Genomic DNA, 25,705 nt, shown 5'->3' on the forward strand with positions numbered 1-25,705 from the left:
CACTGATGACATCATCCATGTGATAAATTACTGCAGCTTCTCACACCCTAATTTAACCGTTGATACACCCACTCAAAATTTCAGACGTCCATTCTGAAAGCCATAGATACTCCAATACCAATAGCTACATACCCACTCATTAACTCTTAGGTCTACATACAACTCCACTCACTCACCTGTACAGTCACTCATACTTAGAGTCACTCCGTACAAGACTATCATATGTATTTACACAACTACATAGACACTCACCTACCACCAATCATCCATAGAGGTACTCTCACACCTAATCAGTCATGCAAATAATTAATCACACTCCCATTTACTCACCCATGCAGTTATACACAGTCAAGTTCACTTACTCATAAAAATAGTACCACATTCTTACGCTCTTATACAATCATTGATACAAGCACACACTCATCCATACAGCCACTCTCACAATCACACACTCTCACATATACCCACTTATATACTCTTACACGCATATGTACACCCTTTCACATATGTAGTTACTGACACATGTACAACTGAGATATACATTCAATCCCTAACACACCCATACATACACTCACCCAACCATACAGTCCATCACAGATGCACTCTTAAAAACATGCACCCACTGAATCACCCACTCACACATCTAGTCACAGAGTCACACACACCCTACCCACACAAACACTCAGGCACCCATACAGATACTCCGACAACCAATCAATAACCCATATAGACACTCATATAGCTATTCACAAAACCATGCAGCCACTTCTACACCAACAGACAGACACATACAGACCTTCTCACAGTTTAGTCACTAGTCTGCAGTAAGATACATTTAATGACTCACTTATAGAGTCAGTTACGCACCTAGAAAATCATCCATTCACACACTTGTACACCCACTCATTCTTCCACAGGCCTTTCACTATAAATATATAAAACATATTTAAACTTTACAGAAACACACAGTCACTGGATGACGTCATCAGTGATGTCATCAGTGATGTCATTTGAGATGTCATCAGTGATGTCACTGACCATGTCATGAGTGATGTAATATGTGATGTCATCAGCAGTGCATTGCGGGGGCGTGAGTTATAGTTAGCTGAACTAACTATAACAGGGGAATTTCTAGTGTTTTGTACGAGGGAAATGTCCAGCTAACTATAATACCCCTGAAACCTATGGTTTTTTCAGTGAATATATATATATGTGTGTGTGTGTGTGTATAGGTGTATATATATATATTAATGTGTTTATTATCTACTGGCGGTCGCCAGTAGATAGTTATAGTTAGGACCTATTTTCCATAGGAAATCCGCAACATTCTATTTGGAATAACGTTGACGCCGGTTGACGAATCCTCGCAAAATTTTCCAAACTTTTGGCCAGCTCCGCTCCGCTCCTACCCTGAAAGTTTTGCAGTGATCCATCAAGCGGGGGCCGAGAAAAAAGGGGGGACCCAAAACACGTTTTCCCAATGCAATTTCCCATAGGATCTGTTGTACAGCTACAGCCCGAACCGCTGAAAGGAATGACACCAAATTTGCCAAAGAGGTAGTCCTCAGTTCTGACTCGTGCCTTTTGCATATATGGTGTGAATCTGTTCAGTAGTTCCTGAGAAAATTAGGGTAAAAAACTTAGTGATATCTATGGCCGCGGAGGACCCGCGGACCGTACCCGCACCGTAAGCGCACCCTCCCCGAACCGAGCGCGCACCTTCCCGATCGCGCACTGAATGCTAATTGGCTGTCGAGTGTCTCTCTACATTTGAAACCAGGAACTGTTGGCGGACATTTTCTGCCTCGGTAGAAGCGAGGCTGAAGATGCAAGGGGAATAAGTGTGTAAAACATATAAAGGGGGCATAGTGGAAATACTCTGACCCTCTAGAGGTGCTTAGGGGGTCCCAGAAGGACCCCCTGGGGCCCCCTTTTAAAAAAAACAAACACGGGGAAATGCGCGCACGGTGCGTGCATCCTATCGCATTGGATGCACGGATTCTCTCGCGGTGGGTGCGTGGATCCACGGCAATGTTTTTTGAAAAACGACAAGAAATCATTGGTTGTATGACAACTTTCTACACTGAAAGGTAGGGTGTATATTTCTGTTTTTTAAAGGTATGATTGTTATTGTTTAACAAAAACAGATTGTAAGGAACATTATATATGATAAGCTGATATGTTGAAAAGTCAAGCACACTTCCTGTCTTGTGTAGAAACATTGTGTGCTGAACTTGTGACCTGTGAGCTCAGTGCAGTGTTCCATGACCTGTTTCTATGGTAAAAGGCAGAAGGCAGATTGGGGGAAGGGTTGAAATGTATTTCAGTTGGAAAGGGTTGAAATGTTTAACCAATAGAAAAGTGTGTTTGCTTTTGAGTTTATGTGCGAAGGATTGTGATTTGATGTTTACATGTATATGTGTGGAAAATGAAAGGGAAACCTTTTCATTCTTTGCTTTTGTTGAGAAGTGCACAGTGCAGAGATTCTGTAAAAGAAAATATGGTGAGTGATTGATATACTTCTTAATCTACAAAAGAACTTGAAAGATGAGTTATTTAATTGCGAGGGGATGTATGTAGACTATTTTGATTTTAATCAGACTAATGTATTTTTCCTGCTAAAGTGTAGGGAGTACTTTTTTTCTCTACAATGTGTGTGCATGTAGAAACCATTCTGTGATAAGCATTTGTGTTTTTCATGTGTTTGTAAACAGATAACTGTGCAGTTTTTATATTTTGGTAGAATTAGAAACCAGTCATTGTTTATGAATTTGTGAAATGAGTTATGTTATGTTTATATACTAAAATGTAATACTACTTCTAGATGAAGAAATGTGTTTTGGTATAGTGTAAGGGATTGTGTTGTTTGTCTAGAATCACACAGTGATGCATTTGGGAACCACTGTGAGAGAAGCATTTGGTAACATCGTGTATTTGCTGACAGATAACTGTTTTAACTTGTCATGTTGTGAAGTTTTAGTAGCATTAGAAGACAGTTATGGCTTATGTTTTGATTAAATGAGTCAGGCTTTGACAGAAAAGTGCAGTCCTGAAATATGTAGATTGTGTGCAGTTCCCTTACCATTTGCACTGTAGTGAATGAGTTTTGGTAAACTCCTAGGGATAGTGGTGCATGTCTAGAATCACAGTATGAGTTAGTGTGTATTTGGGATCAGTGTGAGAGAAGCATTTGGTCATATCATGTGTTTGCTTACAGATAACTTTTTTTAAACCTGTCATGTTGTGAAGTTTTAGTAGCATTAGAATCCAGTCTTTGCTTATGCGTTGATTAAATGAGTCATGCTTTGACACTGATGTGCTGTACTTAAATATGTAGATTGTGTTCAGTACCATTAACTCTTCCAGACTAGTGAATGAGTTTTGGTAAACTCCTAGGATAGTGTTGATTGTCTAAAATCACACTGTGAGTCTGTGTGCATTTGGGTAAGGATTGTGAGAGAAGCATTTGGTAACATCGTGTATTTGCTGACAGATAACTGTTTTAAAACCAGTCAGGTTGTCAAGTTTTAGTAGCATTAGAAGACAGTTATGGCTTATGCTTTCATTAAATGAGTCAGGCATTGACAGTAAATTGCAGTCGTGAAATATGTAGATTGTGTGCAGTTCCCTTACCACTTGCACTGTAGTGAATGAGTTTTGGTAAACTCATAGGGATAGTGGTGCTTGTCTAGAATCACACTGTGAGTTAGTGTGTATTTGGGATCAGTGTGAGAGAATCATTTGGTAACATCATTTATTTGCTGACAGATAACTGTTTTAAAATCTGTCATGTTGTGAAGTTTTAGTAGCATTAGAATCCAGTCTTTGCTTATATGTTGATTAAATGAGTCATGCTTTGACACTGATGTGCTGTACTTAAATATGTAGATTGTATGCAGTCCCCTTACCCCTTCCACAGTAGTGAATGAGTTTTGGTAAAGTCCTAGGATAGTGTTGATTGTCTAAAATCACACTGTGAGTCTGTGTGCATTTGGGTAAGGATTGTGAGAGAAGCATTTGAGAACATCGTGTATTTACTGACAGATAACTGTTTTAAAACCTGTCATGTTGTCAAGTTTTAGTAGCATTAGAAGCCAGTCTTTGCTTATGCGTTGATTAAATTAGTCAGGCATTGACATTAAAGTGTAGTCGTGAAATATGTAGATTGTGTGCAGTTCCTTTACCACTTCCACTGTAGTGAATGAGTTTTGGTAAACTCCTAGGGATAGTGTTGTTTGTCTAGAATCACACTGTGAGTCTGTGTGCATTTGGGAACCACTGTGAGAGAAGTGTTTGGTAACATCGTGTATTTGCTGACAGATAAGTGTTGTAAAACATGTCATGTTGTTAAGTTTTAGTAGCATTAGAAGACAGTTATGGCTTATGCTTTCATTGTATGAGTCAGGCATTGACAGTAAATTGCAGTTGTGAAATATGTAGATTGTGTGCAGTTCCCTTACCAGTTGCACTGTAGTGAATGAGTTTTGGTAAACTCATAGGGATAGTGGTGCCTGTCTAGAATCACACTGTGAGTTAGTGTGTATTTGGGATCACTGTGAGAGAAGCATTTGGTAACATCATGTATTTGCTGACAGATAACTGTTTTAAAACCTGTCATGTTGTGAAGTTTTAGTAGGATTAGAATCCAGTCTTTGCTTATGCGTTGATTAAATGAGTCATGCTTTGACACTGATGTGGTGTACTTAAATATGTAGATTGTGTGCAGTACCATTAACTCTTCCAGAGTAGTGAATGAGTTTTGGTAAACTCCTAGGATAGTGTTGCTTGTCTAAAATCACACTGTGAGTCTGTGTGCATTTGGGTAAGGATTGTGAGAGAAGCATTTGGTAACATCATGTATTTGCTGACATATACCTGTTTTAAAACCGGTCATGTGTGAAGTTTTAGTAGCATTAGAAGCCAGTCTTTGCTTATGCTTTGATTATATGAGTCAGGCTTTGACATAAAAGTGCAGTCCTGAAATATGAAGATTGTGTGCAGTTCGCTTACCACTTCCACAGTAGTGAATGATTTTTGGTAAACTCCTAGGTATAGTGGTTGTTGTCTAGAATCACACTGTGAGTCTGTGTGCATTTGAGAACCACTGTGAGAGAAGCATTTGGTAACATTGTGTATTTGCTGACAGATAACTAATTTAAAACCTCTCATGTTGTCAAGTTTTAGTAGCATTAGAAGCTAGTCTTTGCTTATGCATTGATAAAATAAGTCAGGGTTTGACACTAAGGTGCAGTACCATGTACTATTCTGTTCACTGTGGCAGAACTGAAAATTTAAAAGTTTTACCTAAGCACTGTCCTAGAAGTAGTCTGATTATTTAGTCAGTTTCTAAGTACCAAATAGACTGCTTCAAATGTCTATGCAGTATGCATGTAGTGTTCTAACTTACTGTACACTTGTCTTTTACACCTTCAATTCCCTAGTCAGTATCCATACACTTCCAGGAAACATCCTGTCACTTCCTTTGCAGTCCTCTAGAGACCCATTCAACAGCATGTACTAATCCATTCACTGTGCCAAAACCCAAACACTTATAAATTCACCAAGACACTCTCTTTCCAGTACTCTAATGATTCAGTCACTGCCTAAGTATTGATGCACTGAGCCAGGTCTTTGCACATGGACTTCTTCAAACTCCTATCCACTATGCATGCAGTCCTCTAAGCACCTACACACTTGTCTTTCACACCTTCAATTCCCCAGTCAGTATCCGTTCACTTCCAGCAAACACCCTGTCATTCCATTTGCACTCCTCTAGTGACCCATTCAGAATCATGTACTAATCCATTCACTGCGCCAAACCCTAATAAATTCTCCCAGGCACTCTCCTTGCAGTACTCTAATCATTCAGTCAGTACCCAAGTACTCATCCAGTGACCCAGGCCTTAGTATATGGCCTGCTTCAAACCCTTATCCACTATGCATGCAGTCCTCTAACCACCTACACAATTGTCTTTCTCACCTTCAATTTCCTAGTCAGTATCCATACACTTCCAGGAAATACCCTGTTACTCCCTTTGCAGTCCTCTAGTGACCGATTCATCAAAATGTACTAATCCATTCACTGTGCTAAAACCCAAACACTTATAAATTCACCAAGATACTATCTTTGCAGTACTCTAATCATTCAGTCAGTGCCTAAGTATTCATACACTGAGCCAGGCCTTAGCACATGGACTGCTTAAAACCCCTATGCACTATGCATGCAGTCTTCTAACCACCTAGACACTTGTCTTTCACACTTTCAATTTCCTAGTCAGTATCCATACAGTCCAGCACTTGTCACTGCCTTTGCACTCCTCTAGTGACCCATTCAGTACCAAGTACTAATCCATTACCGGTGCGAAAAGCCTAGCACTTATAAATTCACCTAGGCACTCTGCTTGCTGTACTCTAATCATTCAGTCAGTACCCAAGTAGTCATGCAGTGAGCCAGGCCTTAGCACATGTACTGCTTTAAATGCCTATGCAGTATGGATGCAGTCCTCTAATCACTTCAATTCCCTAGTTAGTATTCATACTCTTCTAGCAAATACCCTGTTACTCACCCAGTGTGTCTCCTTATAATACTGTAATCATTTAGTCAGTTAGCATGTAGTCTTTTAGTGAGGTAGGCTTTAGGGCATGAACTGCTTCAAAGTAGTATGCACTATGCATGTAGTGTTTTAACGATCGTCACACTTGTGGTTCAGGGCTATAGTTTCTTAGTCAGTTTTTATATAAAATGTGTTTGTACAGTAATGGAATAGTATAAATTTGAAAGTTATTAATATACATTTATTTGTGATTCTTTTTTACAGATACTGAACAGGAGTGTTTCTCATCTGTTTGCACTCTTCTCGTGCAAGATTGTTTGGATGAAGGGTCCTTAGGTGTTTCATCATACTTGCTGTGCCGCACGAATATTTTTTGTTAGGATCCCCTCGTAACAGAACTCTTTGGCAAATCTTGTGAATGAAGAAGGTGGCATTGGTCTTTGTTTGCCCCTTGGAAAAAGTTAAAAATTTCTTCACCACTGAAGAAAAACGTTGTGGGCGTGGTGCCTTCTGCAAAAAAATTTCCTCAGATTCGGTAAATATTTTAAAGCGGCAACATTTACAGTTTATGTAAGTTAAACTTATAAAATTTTGTTAGCTGTATACATTTTATATATCTGTGATTTGTTTCTTGTGGTATTTTGTTGAGAATACCATGTTTTTTTTTTTTTTAACAATCTTTCTGATTTTCCAGTTCTGTCGTCGACATCCGTGGTTCCCACAGGAGTGTTCCGCCTTGTTGTTTTGTATTATTGTTGTTACATTTTGTTTATTAGTTTATTGTTTATATTTATGTTAATAAAAAAATTAAGTTTGAAAATAGTTTATCGTTTATATATTTATTATTATAAAATATAAAGTTTGAAAAAAAAATTAATTATGTTTTTGGTTGTTCTCTTTACTGCTGTGTGACTCTTTCTTGTTCTTATTACTGTTATTTGATGGAGTCCACCATGGTGTTAAATTTTGGGGCACTTATCGCTGGAATACTGGTGTTATCTGCAGTTTGCACCAACTTCTGAATAGTGTGTTAGATTTATCTCAACTTTACTTCCGATAAAGTGCTGATAATGAAATGGAGAGTAGCCGTTCCCGTGCAAAAAGACACGAGGTGCACCTTTACGATTTATTCTAAATACTAAAATCCTGTATTGTATTGCACTGAGGTATTGGCTGCACTTACAGTGTACACACAAAATCTACTAAGAAATCTCATTGTATTTATATTGATTGGGAATAGTGTGTCAGGTGCTCGATCTTGACGAGATACACTGCTCAGTTCGTATTTTGTTGCGCACACGAAAAAAATCACATCACAACTTTCACACCAATTGCAATGCGAAACAAATTCCGGCGATAAGACACGTTAGCACCAGGGATTTTACACCTGCTTTCTGCTGGTGTTAAGCAGGACAACTACCTGCACCATGAAAGGGAACACAGCCAAGAGCCACACCAGAACACCCACAGGTGCTATAGAGTCCAGGAGCATGATACAGGGATACCCATGAGGGCCAGAAGACTTATCTCAACAACTCCAGGACTGCCTATACCCCCCAAACCCACATCTTAGTAAGTGTGTCCCTGTGGTCATTGTCTTAGCATGATAGGCACGAGCCCTGCAACATCACAGTGTGCTGTCACCTCAGCGTTGGCAGTGAGCCTGGATGTGTAGCTATGTATGCATCCTCCTGCATGCACAACTGGCATGTGCTGGTCTGTTGTTCACAGGTCAGTGCAGGGGTGTGCCTATCCGGCAAGGGGAACGGGGTGTCTCGGACATGTCCGTGTACAGGAAGTGCGGTAAGTGTGTCTCTGTGTTCTGGTGTGGCCTGTTACAAGAGCCGCAGCAGTCGATGTTGGAAAGTGGCATGCACCACCTCCAAACTGCACTGTGATGTTGTAGTTGGAATGTAGCAGGACATGCGCAAATAGGCATTACAATGGCGTGCCGTACGAGTGCACGAGATACAACAGCTCACCGTACAAAAGTGTGGGGGCTCGTGGGAGGGAGGAGCAGCCGTTTGGCAACATAACACATAGTGAACTCGGCCATGTGCCACATGCTGGGCATCTCATCCATGATGACCACGGTCGCAGACATCCCACAACACCAACGACTGGCCTTTGTACACATCCTGTATGAATGCAGCGTGGTTTTCACTTCTATGCTCGTTCAGTGGTGTGATGTTGGCAGGTTGTGTGACTTGTGCTCCTTGTTGGTGTGTTTCATTTTGGCCATTGTTAGTCTATATGTGTGTTGTACTTAATTGTGCATGTGTGCCATTCTGCCCATCTCCCCCCTCCCCCCACTCCCTGCTTCTTCCTCTTCCTAGTGCTGTTGTGTGTATAATTTTGTTGCTGCACACATAAATACATGTAAAGAATAAATTAGAATAGTTCCTTGATTCTTTTAGGTTTCAAAAGTTCTCTATTGGTTTCTTTTTAGCTTTCCATATGAACCGTTTTTAAAAAAATATTCAACAACACATAGAAGTCAGAAGTGCAACGTATTCTATCAACACACTTTCTAGAACATTCTACAATACGTGCAGGTTAAAAGTTCATCAATTTTTTTAAACTTTACGATATTTTTTTGTAACATTTTCTTGAACATTTAACGACACGTGCAGGTTAAAAGATGACGATTGTTTTAAGTTCGAACAGTGCCTTCCAAATGCAAGTAGCAGGTGTGGTTGAGCTGAGCAAATGTTATCCTATGATATGTACTCCACGTTGAAACTGCTTTTTCTTAACCAATCACAAAGATGCTTTTCCAAAAAACTAATGTGCACCCTACTTTTAAAAAAGAATGTTTTTCATGATATCTTCAGAGATAATTTATAGATAGGAATTAGCATTTAAAAAACCTTTGAAATTCACTGAAAAAACCATAGGTTTCATGCACGGTATAGTTAGGAATTGGCATTTAAAAAACCTTTGAAATTCACTGAAAAAAACAAAGGTTTCAGGGGCGTTATAGTTAGGAATTGGCATTTAAAAAACCTTAGAAATTCACTGAAAAAAAAAATAGGTTTTAGGGGTGTTATAGTTAGCTGGACATTTCCCTCGTACAAAACCCTAGAAATTCCCCTGTTATAGTTAGTTCAGGCCCCCGCAATGCACTGCTGATGACGTCACATATTACATCACTCATGACATGGTCAGTGACATCACTGATGACATCACTGATGACATCTCAAATGACATCACTGATGACATCACTGATGACGTCATCCATGTGATAAATTAGTGCATCTTCTCACACCCTAATATAACCTTTGATACACCGACTCAAAATTTCAGACGGCCATTTTGACAACCATAGATACTCCAATACCAATAACTACTCACCCACTCATTGACTTTTAGGTCTACATACATCTTCACTCACTCACCTGTACAGTCACTCTGTGCATTTATACACCTATATAGACACTCACACACCGCCAATCATCCATTGAGGTACTGACACATCTAGTCAGTCATGCAAATAATTAATCACAGTAAAATGTACTCACCTATACAGTTAAAAACACTCAAGTTCACTTACTCATAAAAATACGAACAAATTCTGTGTCTTCCTGCAGAAAAACAAACAGCACATGACACAGATATCCTTGCACTATGGCGCATACAGCCACTCCCAAAATCACACACTCTCACATATAGATAGTTATATACTCTTACACACATATACACTGCGTTTCACATATGTAGTTACTGACACATGTACAACTGAGATATGCATTCAATCACTAACACACCCATACATACACTCACCCAACCATACAGTCCATCACAGATGCACTCTTAAAAACATGCACCCACTGAATCACCCACTCACACATCTAGTCACAGAGTCACACACACCCTACCCACACAAACACTCAGGCACCCATACAGATACTCCGACAACCAATCAATAACCCATATAGACACTCATATAGCTATTCACAAAACCATGCAGCCACTTATACACCAACACACAGACACATATAGACATTCACACAGTTTAGTCACCAGTCTGCAGTAAGATACATTTAATGACTCACTTATAGAGTCAGTTACGCACCTAGAAAATCATCCATTCACACACTTGTACACCCACTCATTCTTCCACAGGCCTTTCACTATAAATATATAAAACATATTTAAACTTTACAGAAACACACAGTCACTGGATGACGTCATCAGTGATGTCATCAGTGATGTCATTTGAGATGTCATCAGTGATGTCATCAGTGATGTCATCAGTGATGTCACTGACCATGTCATGAGTGATGTAATATGTGACATCATCAGCAGTGTATTGCGGGGGCGCGAGTTATAGTTAGCTGAACTAACTATAACAGGGGAATTTCTAGGGTTTTGTACGAGGGAAATGTCCAGCTAACTATAACACCCCTGAAACCTATGGTTTTTTCAGTGAATATATATATATATACATACATATGTGTGTGTGTTAAAAGTTATAATCAACTTATTTTTTTAAATTAAATAAATGAACACCCAATTTACTGAAATAATATTTTTATTGAAATTTATCACAAAGCACAACAGATAAAATGATTCGTAACACAACCAAACCCCTCTGGTTGCTGCGGCTCTAGTATACAAACAGATCATCATGTGGCAATGTCTGACAAATCCAGACTGCAATGACTACTTAGGAACACTCAGTCCGTGAAGTCCAAGAGGCCTACAGAAGACCAAGCCTGCAGGGCCTGCTCTCCCTGATCTGCAAACGACCAGCTATTTACCAGCAACAAGCAGGCCACCCAATAATACAACTGCAAATCTGGAGGAGCGATGTCCCCATACTCTAGCTGGTGTACTAATGTCTCATGGGTGATTCTCGGGACACCCCCATCCCAGAGAAGAACCCAAACCTTTGCCTTCACCTCGTGAAAGAGCCAGCCCGGAATCTCAAATAGGGAGTTTTGCACCCCATAGAGAAATTTGGGCAGACAATTCATCTTATATTGGGCCACCCTCCCCAATAAGGACAAGGGCAGACACAGGCAGTGCTCCACGTCCTAGCAAAAGTTCTGCAGTATCCACCCTGCATTCCTTATATAGAACAAATTGCAGTTAGCAGTCATAAGTCATAAATACCCCCAGGCAGTTAAGGCCGAGATTGGACCACACCAACTGCCGGGACTAGTCTCCCGCGGTGTCAATCTGGACAGTGGGTACGCTATGGTTTAACCACCAATTAACTGTGATGCCAGAGAAATGATGGAAAATGCCTAGGATTTCCATAACCCTTGGCAGCAAGAGGTCCAGTTGATGACCCATCATTTAATTTCCTTGTAGGCAGCTGCTCTGCCATTTTATCAGGATGTGCCTGGCTCCCTGCTACACCAATGTGACCACAGCGGCTGCATTCCTTTATTTTTAACAGTTTTTATGCTTTTCCTTTCACCTGCTTTGTTTAATTCACTTTACTTTACTAGTAGTCGCTATTTTAAATGGTCAATCATTTTGATGCTTGACGCGCTGCTGTGCGCGCAAGCTACGCACCCTGCCATGCCCCACTGCTGTAGCCACGGGCTATTCCAAGACTTCAACAACGTGGCCGCACAGTGGGTGTGTCGAAGGCAAGGTTCCTTGCACTCAGTTCAAATTCAGTTCAAATTCTTTTTTTCGATGGTTAAAAAATCATCATAAAAAGTACATATTTAAAAATACACAACATATACAATTATACATTTCATTAGTATAAAAATAACCATCAACCGAACTGTTACAATTCATATAAGTGCGAGAGGTGAATTAGTCTCTAGTGCTCCTTAGTCTTACTGCAGCTTTCAAAAAGCTTATCACTGAACATAGCGTATACATATCATTTGCTCTTTGAAGGAACAACAAGGCTACCTTCGCATGTCGAAATTTTCCACGTTTTAAAATATCAATTAAAAACATGCGATGCAAGAGAAATAGATAGGGTTCCATACCCACTGTCTCTTTAACTAAACAATGCGCTACCACTGAGCGTTTTAATGTGAAAGCTTTAGTCTCCCTGAGGGATTCCATTTTATCCAGCAACAGACTTTTAATTTGTATTTTACTATTTCTTGAAATTAGAGCAGGGGTACTGAAAAGTGTGTGCTGGCCTACAGATTCTAAAGTTACTTTAACATATTTCAGCCATGGGATTGACATTCCTTTATCCCTTTGTAAGCAATCATTAAGAATTTCCTTGCTTAGCTCAGCATCCGGGTTTGCCCAGATGCTGAGCCAAGCCAAAACTGGTTTAATTTTGACCAAATCAGCAATGTATGGGATACCAAGTTCAGAATGTGCAATTTCGGCTGGTATCGCGTGTGGGATCTTCAGGATCCTACGAATAAATTTATCTTCTTCCAATTGTAGCTGTTTAACATCCCTGAAGCCCCACACCTCTGCTCCATATACCGCTTTAGCTATACTTATTGAATTATATAAGGTCATAACTTGCTCGGGGGACCAGCAGCCTAATCTTTGTGCAAAATTCATAATTGCACCACATGACGAAACTAGTTTGGAGCAGCGTTCCTCCAACAACTTATCAAATTGAATTTTGCAGTCGAACAGTAGGCCTAGATACGGGAAGGTAGTTACTATATCCATGACATGGGTCCCAATATTGAACATCGTTTTTTTAGACGGTTTTTTGCCTGCGATCAACGCAAAGGATTTAGTCAGATTTACAGACAGATCTAATTTTTCCATAAAATCTACAAATCCATTAATCAATATTTGAAGACTTCGCGGTGTCCTAGCAAGGAGAACCGCGTCATCCGCATATAGGAGGACTGGTATTTGGCGCTTTCCTACCCTAGGACAATCGGCTGCCATGGCTATGAGGGTTGACTCCAGGTCGTTTATATATAGTGAGAATAGGAAGGGGGCAAGAATGCATCCCTGCATTACTCCACTGGAACATGGGAAGGAATCAGTTTGCCCCCCCTCCATACTATAGCAAACCCTCGCTGTAGTGTTCCAGTTTAGCTCTCTCAGAATGTTTATCAAACCCTGATCAATCCCCAAGGAAGTCATCATTTCCCAAAGCTTGCTTCTATTCACATTATCGAAGGCCGCTGCTAAGTCCATAAATCCCATGTAAATGGTCCCATTACTTGCACTAGTATATTTAGCGACCAGTAAATATAAATTTAAGCATTGATCACTGGTCGATTATCCCGCTCTGAAGCCATACTGGGTATCAACTATTGTGCGCTGCTCTTCTGTCCAGGCCATTAAACGATTTAAAACCACCCGCCCCAGTATTTTAGCCGAAACATCAATCAATGATATAGGTCTATAGCATTGGGGGTTGTCCTTGTTTCCTTTTTTAAAAATAGGAACTATTAAGGCAGTAGACCATGACCTCGGGAGTCCTGTTTTAATGGCTGCGTTTAGCACTCTCATTAAAATTGGTGCCCACAAATCGACATTACTTTTATACAGATCTGGGGGAGTGCCATCAGGCCCAGGTGCTTTGTTTGGTGTTAATCCAATAATTGCTTGCGTGATCTCAGTGAGTGTAAAATCCTGCGCCTCATTCCTATTACCAACCCATTCCCCTTCTTGTTTACAAACCTTGGAATGATTGTAAAGTTTCTCAAAATGAGCTACCCATTGCTGTGGGAGGATATTTGTGCTGAGGACCGGTGTGTTACAATCATAAAAAGAGGGCCTATTTATAATCTTCCAGAATTCAGTGAAATCTCTGTTTTCGCCCGCCTCTCTTAAATCAGCCCATAATTCAGCTTTTAAGGTGGTTTTCCTTTCTTTGATCTTAGTTCTATAGATTTTCCTATACTTTGCCACCTCCACTATGTCCCTAAGACTTGACTTTAAATTTCTTAGTGCTCGTGCACAGTTTACGTCAAACCATCTTGGGTGAGTCACTGGTTTTCTGGGACCTTTTGTCAACACTAGTTTTCCAGCGCATTTAGTTAGCTCCCTGAAAGCGGCAACTAGGTCAACTCCCTCTATTTGGAGATCTAAACACTCCTCAAGCCACTTTTTCCCCTTTTGCACCAGTGCGGTATAAAATTCAGGGGCATTGATTTTTGTCCATTTTAAACGCCTACCCTGGTCGGTAGGTTGTTGTAAAATGGTATCCAGCTGTTTATTCATTTTAATATAATCCTTATACGGTATTTCTATAGCCAGAGGGTTATGATCGCTAAAGGCACTCCATTTAGTGTTTACCTTCCCTATCCGGTATTTAGCAAAGGTGGATATAAAGATGTAGTCTATAATAGACGAACATCCCCTTCCTTTAAAAGTCGGTATCAGGGTGCCCTCTGGTTCTGGAATTACCAGATCAATAGTGTGTGCTAGTGAGTGACTCCCTAGTATTTTTGTTATTAATATACCCTCAGCTGTGTGCTCCAAATGTGGGCCCTTTTTAAGTGGGCAAAGATCCCAGTGGGTAGTTACCGGTATCAGCCGTGAGCAAAGATGACAATTTAGACAGTTCTGGGACACCCCCGCGCCGCACGGCCACCAGCTGCTGCGTGTGCCTCCCCGCCTTCTGCCTCGCTGCCCCGGCTCCGCCGCGTGACCACGCCCCCTGACATCGAGCGGCGTGGTCTGTGCCAGCTTCCTGTCTGTTGTTGCCATAGTGATCTGCTAATTTGTATTGTATTGCATTGTGCTGTTTGCTGTTGTTTTTCTTTCCCCACTTGTGCCTGATATCGCCTTCGTTTTTTCTTCACGCACCCGTCTCCCCGTTGTTGCCATAGTGATCTGCTAATTTGTATTGTGCTGTTGGCTGTTGATTTGTTTTCTTTCCCCACTTGTGCCTGACTTCACCTTCGTTTTTTTCACGTCCCCGTCTCATCCCTCCCCGCTCCCCGCTTCCCGCCATCACCGCTAGCCCCGCCCCTTTTCTTTGTGTACCCTCCCCGCTCCCGCCTCCCAGCTGCTCCGCCCCCCCCGCGCACTTGGCCATATATGACGACCGTGCGACGCAGGTGAGTGTGACCCAGTTCTGGGACACCCCCACGCCGCACGGCCACCAGCTGCTGCGTGTGCCTCCCCGCCTTCTGCCTCGCTGCCCCGGCTCTGCCGCGTGACCACGCCCCCTGACATCGAGCGGCGTGGTCTGTGCCAGCTTCCTGTCTGTTGTTGCCATAGTGATCTGCTAATTTGTATTGTATTGCATTGTGCTGTTTGCTGTTGTTTTTCTTTCCCCACTTGTGCCTGATATCGCCTTCGTTTTTTCTTCACGCACCCGTCTCCCCGTTGTTGCCATAGTGATCTGCTAATTTGTATTGTGCTGTTTGCTGTTGATTTGTTTTCTTTCCCCACTTGTGCCTGACTTCACCTTCGTTTTTTTCACGTCCCCGTCTCATCCCTCCCCACTCCCCGCTTCCCGCCATCACCGCTAGCCCCGCCCCTTTTCTTTGTGTACCCTCCCCGCTCCCGCCTCCCAGCTGCTCCGCCCCCCCGCGCACTTCACCATATATGGCGACCGTGCGAACGCGCAGCGGTCACGCGCAGCGGGCGCGCCGATTGTGCGCCGAAGGCGCGCCAAAGGTAAGCCCGTCTACGCCCGTCCGCGTCTGGACCGTGCCCAGTGCCAGGACCCCTGGCCCTCGAAGACCCCGACCGACCCGCCTGACGTACACCGCCACCAACCTCAGCGCACTCAACGCCGGTCGACTCCCAGGATGCCACCAAGCCACACCACGACGCACCCACGGACCCTTCAGCTGCCACGCCTGCAAGTTCACCTGCATCCGGACCTGCCCCGCACCAGCACCCGCCAAGTCGAACACCAGCAGCACCCACCTCAAGTGCATCCTGCTCAACACCCGCTCCGTCCACAGACACGCCATCGAACTCTGGAACCTCCTCGACACCACAGCCCCTGACGTTGCCTTCCTCACGGAGACCTGGATGAACGCCTCTTCAGCACCCGACATCGCCATCGCCATCCCAGAGGGCTACAAGATCACCCGGAGGGACCGCACCGCCAACCAGATGGGAGGAGGCATCGCCATCATCCACAGAAACACCATCCGTATCACGACCAGCACCGACAACACCCTTACCACCGCCGAACACCTGCATTTCCAGATCCACACCGACCCGAAGACCACCCTCAGAGGCACCCTGATCTACCGACCTCCGGGACCACGCACCCAATTCAGCGAGGACATCGCCGACTTCGTCAGCCCGCATGCCCTCCCCTCCGCTGACTACATCCTCCTGGGGGACCTCAACTTCCACCTGGAGAACAACAACGACCGCAACACCAGCACCCTGCTCGACAACCTCGCCAATCTTGGACTCAAGCAGCTGGTGTCCACCCCCACCCACCTCGCCGGACACACACTCGACGCACTCTTCTCATCCAGCACAGACATCGCCCTCAGCCACGCCACAGAGCTTCAATGGACGGACCACAGCTGTGTCCACTTCACCTTCAAAAGAACGATGACCCACCACCACCAGCAACAGGTTGCCCGCAGAAGCTGGAACAAGATCACAGCCGACCAGCTCACCACCTCCTTGAGCCAGCACCCTCCTGCCAGCTCAGCGAACCCCAGCCAGGCCGCAGACAACCTCACGAAGTGGATCAGCAACTGCGCGGACGAGCTCGCCCCACTGAGGACCCCGCCCAGCAGACCCGGCAGCAAGAAAGCCCCATGGTTCACCGACGAACTCAAGAGCTCCAAGAAGAACTGCCGAGCCCTCGAGAAAGTCTGGAGAAGGGAACCAACACCGGACAACAGGACCACCTTCAAGCTTGCCACCCGGAAGCACCACCAGCTGATCCGCGCCGCCAAGAAAACTGCATTCAAGGACCGGCTGGACAACAACACACACAACTGCAAGGAACTCTTCAACATCGTGAAAGAGCTCTCCAACCCCAGCGCAGGAAACAACGACATCACCCCATCGCAAGACCTCTGCAACTCCCTCGCCTCATACTTCCACAACAAGATCGCGGACATACACAACAGCTTCAACAACCAACCAACGCACACCACGACCGAACCACCACCCCCACCACCACCCTCCGCGCCTGGACTCCGATCAGCACCGAAGACACCGTCCGCACGATGAACTCCATCCACTCAGGATCTCCGACCGACCCCTGCCCCCACCACATCTTCAACAAAGCCGACGCTGTCATCGCACCCCACCTGCGAGACATCATCAACACATCCTTCGACACCACCACCTTCCCTGAGAGCTGGAAGCACGCCGAACTCAGCGCTCTACTCAAGAAACCCACAGCGGACCCCACCGAACTCAAGAATTACCGCCCCATTTCGCTCCTCCCGTTTCCAGCCAAAGTCATCGAGAAGACCGTCAACAAGCAGCTGGCCGCCTTCCTTGAGATGAATGGATCCCTCGACCCCTCACAGTCTGGCTTCCGAGCCAACCACAGCACCGAGACCGCCCTCATCGCCGCCACCGATGACATCCGAGCCCTGATGGACAACGGAGAAACAGCGGCCCTCATCCTCCTAGACCTCTCCGCGGCATTCGACACTGTCTGCCACCGCACCCTAGTACAGCGCCTCAGCAACGTCGGAATCCAGGAGAAGGCTCTGGAATGGATCATCTCCTTCCTCGACGGAAGAACACAGAGAGTCCGCCTACCACCGTACAAGTCAGAGGCCACCGAAGTCATCTGCGGCGTCCCTCAAGGATCCTCGCTGAGCCCCACCCTCTTCAACGTCTACATGAGCCCCCTCGTGGCCATCGCACGCCAACACAACCTCAACATAATCTCCTACGCCGACGACACCCAGCTGATCCTCTCCCTGACCAACGACCCCGCCGCCGCCAGAGCCAATCTGCACGAAGGGATGAAAGAGGTAGCCGAGTGGATGACGACCAGCCGCCTGAAACTGAACTCAGACAAGACGGAGGTCCTCATCCTAGGCTCTTCACCCTCCGCCTGGGACGACTCCTGGTGGCCCCCCGCCCTGGGCACCGCACCCAAACCGACAGACCACGCACGCAACCTGGGCTTCATCCTGGACTCCTCTCTCTCCATGACCAGGCAAGTCAACACCGTCTCCTCGGCGTGCTTCAACATCCTACGCATGCTACGGAAGATCTTCTGGTGGATCCCCACCGAGACCAGGAAGACCGTCACCCAGGCCCTCGTCACCAGTCGACTGGACTACGGCAACGCCCTCTACGCCGGCACCACCGCCAAGCTCCAGAAGAGACTCCAGCGGATCCAGAACGCCTCAGCCAGACTCATCCTCGACATCCCGCGAACCAGCCACATCTCCGGACATCTCAGAGACCTGCATTGGCTCCCCGTCAACAAAAGAATCACCTTCCGCCTCCTCACCCACGCACACAAAGCCCTACACGACCAAGGCCCGAGCTACCTCAACAACCGAATCAACTTCTACGCTCCCAAACGCCACCTCCGCTCAGCCAACCACGCCCTCGCCGCCGTCCCCCGCATCCGAAGAGCGACAACAGGAGGAAGGTCCTTCTCCTACCTGGCCACCAAGACCTGGAACTCCCTCCCGACCGACCTGCGCCTGACCCAAGACCACCTCTCCTTCAGGAAAAAACTGAAGACCTGGCTGTTCGAGCAGTAACGGCACCCCCCTCCCCCCAGCGCCTTGAGACCCTATGGGTAGGTAGTGCGCTCTATAAATGTCCTTGATTGATTGATTGAGATCCCCCATTAAAAGGACAAATAAGTTTTCTCCACCTTTTCTTAGATCAGATTCCTGTTTTAGTCTAAGATCTAATTCCCCCAGCACGGCATTAGTGCCACTTCCTGGGCCAGGGTTATAAAAGTTAAATAATTGTACCCTCAACCCCTGTCCCTGGAAGGTTACTGCTTGCAAGTTGTCTGAGGACCAAGGTGACACAGTCCATCTCCCCTTTAAGTTGACATCAGCGTATATTATTAGGCCTCCCTTCGCTCTACCAGCCCTACTCTCCTGAGCTGGTACAAAGAAGGACTTCTACCCCTCTAAATGATGATTATTGGGCTCAACTACCCATGTCTCCTGTAAAGCTATTATATGGGAGTCCTTTAGTTGATTCCTCCACTCTATATTGCTTATTTTTCCAGCTAGGCCTGCGATGTTCCAAGATGTTATTTTCACCCTTGCCCCCTGTGTCCCGGACAGCCTTGGACCATGAGTATCTAATTCATGTACCTCCCTCCTTCCTAGTGGTGGTTCTTGCCTCTCCCATATCTGGCTTTGCGGGCCAATTTCTGGGTGATTCTATGTGTGCCTTCCCTCTGAGGTTAATTCATTTATTTTCGTAGATGCCCTTATTTTCTTCCCTACCAAACCTACCTCTGAATTCGTTAGTCAGTCATTTCCATCCAGCGATTGAAGGGGACTAAATCTATTCTCCCACTGCGGACCATTCAAATTTAATAGTGATAGAGAGCTGTATTCATATTTCCTTCTCCAGTCTCCATCTGTTCCTCCTCCCTTCCTGCCTAAATTGTGACCCTGAGGGAACATAAGGCCATGTCTGGGATAAAAATAGGCCAGAGGCATAGTTCGAATAGTACTGGTTGCATTTTTGTTATAGTTTCCCAGTATATACTGCACCAGCTTTGGGTTCCTAAAATTTGCAATAATGCAATCCCCTTCAATGTCCTTTCCTCTGTTTCCCAACCATGGTACTCTTCTTACATGGATGATTTCTCCCCTTTCCCTCCCTTGGAGAGGTCTGTGTATATTTAACCAGTATATAATCTTGTTTTTTAACTCTAGGTGTGTCTCCCTTTGACCCTCCCTGAGTTCAGGAACCCCGGCAAAAATCACAACATAGGGACTTACTTCGGGGGGTAGATTTACTCCAGGGGGGTGAGGGACTCCTTTTTCCCTTACTATCAGGGACTTCCTGCCATACATCCACCTGCTCATGGGACACAACCTGCCCTGGCTTTATCTGTAATCTCCTCGGCTGATCTTTATTTATGGGGTGACAATCTTTCGTATTTTCAGGGCGGCATCTATCCTGTGATTGGTCTACTCTTGTGGGTGGATCATGAACCTGTGCAGTAATGCATAGCTCATTTCTGGTGCCAATGTTTTCCATAGGTAGTGGCCTTAGGGGGGGAATTACAGTTGAGGTTAAATTTCCAATAGGGTTAGAGTTGCTTTCCTTCAGCTTCGCCTGTTTATAAAGCTCATTAGTAATTTTATCTAGTTTACTATAGAGTGGTTTTATTTGGGCAGTAATGAAGGTTTCTAGATGTTTTTGCAAATCGGCTATAACTGGTTGTAGCCATCCTGGTGGACTTAATGGAGTTGGTGTATCTACTTCTATGAGCTCTTCCTCCATTGGTTGTTTCTTCCCACCCTTATTGGGGGGTTTTGGCTTCCTTGCTTGCGTGATCTTGGAACCTCTTTTGGGCAACCTATGCTTAATTAAATTAGGTCTTTTTGTTACCTTATCAATAGGTGAATCGGCCTCTATTAGCTGCTGGCCACAAGGTAAATTCCCAATTGAAATGTCCGGGCTATTATCCAGCAGGCTATCACAAGGGTTTACTTGTGGGGCTTGCATGGGACTACTGTGTGTTTGTAAATGGGAATTGTGCGTGGGGGGTCATTGATAGGCGTCTCTGGGTACGTTCAATTTCCCCGTTTACTGCCCCAATGACCTTACGTAACATTAGATCTATGGCCATTGGGGGTGCAGAGTGCCCAACAAGTGTATCTGTGTTAAGTTGGCTATTTGTCGTAATCAACGGGGTGCTTGCTTTACGCTTGGTTGATCTAGTTTTTGGTTTAGTAGCCATGATGCTCTTTCTGTTGACAACCCACTTTTCCCCCACTATGATCGCGACTGAGTGGCCAAATATTTATCAAAATTTGTTACTCAGCAATTATCTACTCACAGTATCAATGCACCTCATGTATATCCGTTACAGTATTACTCAATATACTTCATAACCACCACAATAACCAACCCATGAATACTGCATAGGCCAGACACCACTACCACTTTAACAATTTTGCCACAGAGCACTGAGCACTTATATGCGAGGCAACTCCAATACCCAAATTTTTCTACAATAGTGAATGGTAGTGGCCCAGCCCGGCCTCCTTGTGCCTCTGAGGGCCACAGAGGGCCCGCCCTTTGCCCGGGCTTAGCCCGTGCGCGGTCCCGCGACGCGGGAGGAAGGTTTACTTTTGTAGCGCCTGCGGGCGCGAAATCCGTCACTTCCGCTTCCGGCCAAGGGATCGTGGGAGGTGTAGTCCTTTCCTCCCTCCACACAGCGGCCGCGCTGTCCTGCAGCGGCGGGAGGGAGAAAGAGAGAGCAGCAGGGAACTCAGCAGCCCACAGGGATCAAATGAGCACAGGTACGTTTGTGGCTGTTATCACCGTTAGTCCGTTAGTGGCAAGAACCCCCCGCTTTGCCGGAGGAAGGTTTACTTTTGTAGCGCCTGCGGGCGCAAAATCCGTCGCTTCCGCTTCCGGCCAAGGGATCGTGGGAGGTGTAGTCCTTTCCTCCCTCCACACAGCGGCCGCGCTGTCCTGCGGCGGCGGGAGGGAGAAAGAGCGAGCAGCAGGGAACTCAGCAGCCCACAGGGATCAAATGAGCACAGGTACGTTCGTGGCTGTTATCACCGTTAGTCCGTTAGTGGCAAGGTTGCTTGCACTCATCCGGACTGCGCATAGACACATCTCCCAGGCCATTTTGGTTCAGACTTCTGCCTACACCGTTACTCTTGTGAGGAGCTTCTTGCCCTTAAACCCGGTTAACACACAATTTGTCTTACATTTGACAGTAACTCCCTTATGACCAATGCGCTACACATTTGTCCGACCTGTGGCTCACGTGTACTAGTTGCTGTGCTCCCTGCTTTAACCTCGCATAACACAGAGTCCTTAAATCAGACACAAACAACTAGGAAACATTTACAGGTGACTGTTCCTTCCCGTACTTTAGAACGCTAAGAAAGATACTTCTCTATACTTCTGTTTATCTCCATAAAACTCTGATCTCGTCATTAGTGATGTCAAAAATAGATTACTGAAATAGCCTTTTCCTCAATGCTCACCAACACATCCTAAATAAATGGCACATTTTGCAGAATATTTTTTGACAAAAAAACTACGGCTGACTACCGGTTTAGCACTTCAAAATCCCAAAGTCTCAAAACTATTATTCCATTCCTGTGCACAAATCTTCCGGGGTGTGCCGTAGAACCACTCCACTGAAGTTCAGTTGAAGAAACAAGAAACAAAGAGGAAGGTGCACCAGATAAAGAGAGTCCAAATCCAAACAAATGTCCTTAGTGTTTCCTTTTATTTTCTTCTAATATGAAGAGATAAAACCCAGCCAACGCGTTTCGTTCCACACTGGAACTTCTTCAAGGCTGTAGACAAGCAATATAACACCATATAAATGACATACACAACATAGAAAGCAGTACACGTCACCAAAAATATAATACATAAGAAAACTATAAGTACAGGGATCAGAAACGCACATACACCGTAACAAAATAGCACATATAAATATTATCCAAGATATTACATACATAAAACATTTAAAACAAACACGTAACTTTACATGTCTGAGAGTGTAACACACGCCTGTATTGTGAGCATTCTTCGGATGAACCTATCCAGGTAAATTTCAAATCTTACTTTTTATTTATAACTAACCCACTGTATTTCTAGGTCCAAAAAGATTTTTATTAAGATATTTATTAAAAGAAGAGAACAATAAAGAAAACAGAAAAACAACAGAAAAAATGATGGCAAGTCTGCAATAATCCTTTTACGTGTCTTCCACGGCAAGGGCAGCAAAGAAGAAAAAGGGTAAGGGGGGGAAAAGGAAAAGGAAGGGAATTGTAAATGCAAAGGACGGGGAAAAGACAGTAAGGATACGGAAATGGTGATTTAATAATCCTAGCCATAGTGATATGAGTACAAAATATATATCTAGGCACTCACCAAAAATAAGTTCTTTATTTAATTCAGAAGCGGAATGTAGTTTGGCACCATCCCGTATGCATGGGAAGTTCCCGAAATCGAAAATCTAATATAAAAATAATGTATAGATATTTATAGATTGGAAACTGAACTTGAAAATTTATACGGTGTTGATTAAATAATCCTAGGTATTGAAAACACCTGAACGGCTAGCAGTGTCCATTCCAAAAGCATGAAGTAAGGCAAGATAACCGTATTCAATATAGTGCTCCAAGTAATGAGGGCTATGCATACATTAAGAGAAAACCCAAAAGTTGAACAACTACAAGCCATTTCTAAACCTAATCAGTCCATGGTATAGTAATTAAAAGCAGAGGAATATATAATTGTATACTATCAACATCGGTATAGGCGTAAACATCTCATGCCGCACAATCTCTAAGTGATAATCAGAAATAGACTTACCCAGTCTATAAGTATTAGGCTTGGAAAGCGTTTAGTATACCACAAATTTTCAGAGGAGGCGAGTTTATCTGTTTAGTACAGTTCATTGTTAAAACTCCATAATAAGAGCAGCATTAGAGGGGTTCCACAATTCTGGAGATAAAAATAGAAAAACTATTGATCCACTTATTCCGTCTCCAACCTACCAAAATACACAAAATCTATGACACATATATTAAAAAACAAACTGCCTTGTGGTCAATATGTTAAAAGAGTGCTGGTACCGCAACCCCCATCTGAAAGTCGATGCCCCAAAGCCGGGCCTACAAATACGTACAGAAACACAGTGTATAAATAACAAACTGCCGAACGCAGTAGGAAACAAATACACGGCACGGGAAAAGAAGTCTGAAATTCGCGCCTGCTCCATTTAAGGTACGGATATGGTATAATCCCTTCTGTAGTTCCAAAAGTTCAACAAAACATTAAAAGAAAATTCCTTGATAGTATATAGACGCTCTTACCTAGGAAGTCCCGTATACCGAACACCCAGGAAATTAATTCATTCCCGCGGCAAAAGGTATCCATATCGCACCCCAATAGGTTTAAAAGTATAAGCACAGGAAGTGTCAGTCAGGTGTTTGTCGGCCACCTTCCATCCCTCGCGATCTTTAGATACGATGGCAAAAGTATAGAACACAAGACGCCATATTAGAACGGTAAAAGATCCGATGTGCAAATAATAACAAGCATATTGGTGTCAAGGGAAGTTAAACACAGGGAGAATTAATAAGTATATTATGAAATAAATTAGTGTGCTGGATAGTGGGACAAAAAGATAGTCGACCACGTCCCATACCACGCGATCTTTTAATTCGAGAGAAATGGTATAGAAAAAGAGACGCCATCTTGGAACAGTGAAGCCCCTATGTGCATATATCAGACCGCATGTTGGTATCAAATGAGGTTATAAGTCGAGAGAGTTATTAGTTATAGCATACTATATATTCGTATGCTCGATATTGTGACAGATTATTAATTCTCATTCCACAAATTATTTTGAATTGGAAAAGAAAGGCAAAAAAGCACGATTTGTTAGAAAGGATGACGCCATGATGGAACGGTCAAGCAAACCATTCCTATATTATCCCCAACATTAAAAAGTATGTCATTCTTTACAAAAATGAGAAAAGGTTCCAATTTTTCCGTAATAGTAAAAAAGGAAAAACCAAAAGAGCCAAAATCTAAGAGAAACGACCCAACAAGGGAGCCAGCGAAGGGGCACTCCTTTGAATATTGAATTGTAGCCCCCGAATATAATGGCATGTCTATTTCAAGCACCCGACTGGCAAAGGTTTTCCATATTCGGGGAAAGAGTGTCACCCAAGATGTCATGTATTTCATAAAGCCAAAAGATAATGAAGTCTAATTTATATTAGGAAGATATCCCATCACGAAAATACATAAGCTGCTAGTAAGGTACATCTTAAAGAAAAAAATGCATTTCAGAATCGGAATGGCCCGCAAGCGACAAATCCACTTCGACTCCAATTGACTGAGTGCCAATTCACGGTTTGTGCCCCTCTCACTTATAGATACATGATCAATTCCGAAAAACCAGAAGATATTACTGCCATTATGTTTGTTATTATAATGTTCGGTAATAGGGTATCTGATATCCCTATTGATTAATGCTCTCCTGTGTTCTTGAATTTGGATTTTTAAGCATCGTGTGGCACTCCCCACATATATAATGTTACATTCACATCCCAAGATATATACCACATGAGTGGTGTTGC

Source organism: Triturus cristatus, chromosome 8 (assembly GCF_964204655.1).
Source record: "Triturus cristatus chromosome 8, aTriCri1.1, whole genome shotgun sequence".
NCBI lineage: Eukaryota > Metazoa > Chordata > Amphibia > Caudata > Salamandridae > Triturus > Triturus cristatus.